At 54.8% G+C, this 392-nt stretch overlaps 1 protein-coding gene across 1 annotated transcript in view; it reads right to left on the bottom strand.

The window, feature by feature from the left end:
• STARD9 (StAR-related lipid transfer (START) domain containing 9) overlaps nt 1-392 on the bottom strand; it is a 122,063-nt gene that overhangs the window by 21,292 nt on the left and 100,379 nt on the right. The gene's annotated exons all lie outside the window — the stretch shown is intronic.

Here is a 392-nt window from a genome sequence, read left to right as displayed (position 1 = left end):
GGGCAATCTCCACTTTGGCCTCCTCACGGGCCCGCTGGTATTCTTGTAGCATCAGCTCTATGTCAGAGGGTGGGTGAGAAGACCTTGATGTTGACACTGAGCTCCTGGGGAAAACCAGAGAGGTGGAGAGATGCCTTCTAACGTGGTCAGTGGGCAATGGTCCAGGCCCGCAACACTGCCTTCTTGAAAGACCCATCCTCTCTTTGCCCACAGGGTCTTCAAGTTTGGTTTTATAAACATCCTGAGGCTCAGGCCTGCAGCCTTACATAGCACATCATGGCCCCTCTATCCTCCACAGCTCCCTCCCACCCTCTTCTTCCCCTTTGCCTCTCTCTCCACAGCTGCCTACCACTGTCCACAGGCATGTAGGACCCACTCCTGGCATACAAAGC

This window comes from Bison bison, unplaced genomic scaffold (assembly GCF_000754665.1).
Source record: "Bison bison bison isolate TAMUID 2011002044 unplaced genomic scaffold, Bison_UMD1.0 scf7180017864259, whole genome shotgun sequence".
Taxonomy (NCBI): domain Eukaryota; kingdom Metazoa; phylum Chordata; class Mammalia; order Artiodactyla; family Bovidae; genus Bison; species Bison bison.
The sequence above is the reverse complement of the archived record's forward strand: the minus strand, read 5'-3'. Positions and strand labels throughout refer to the sequence as shown.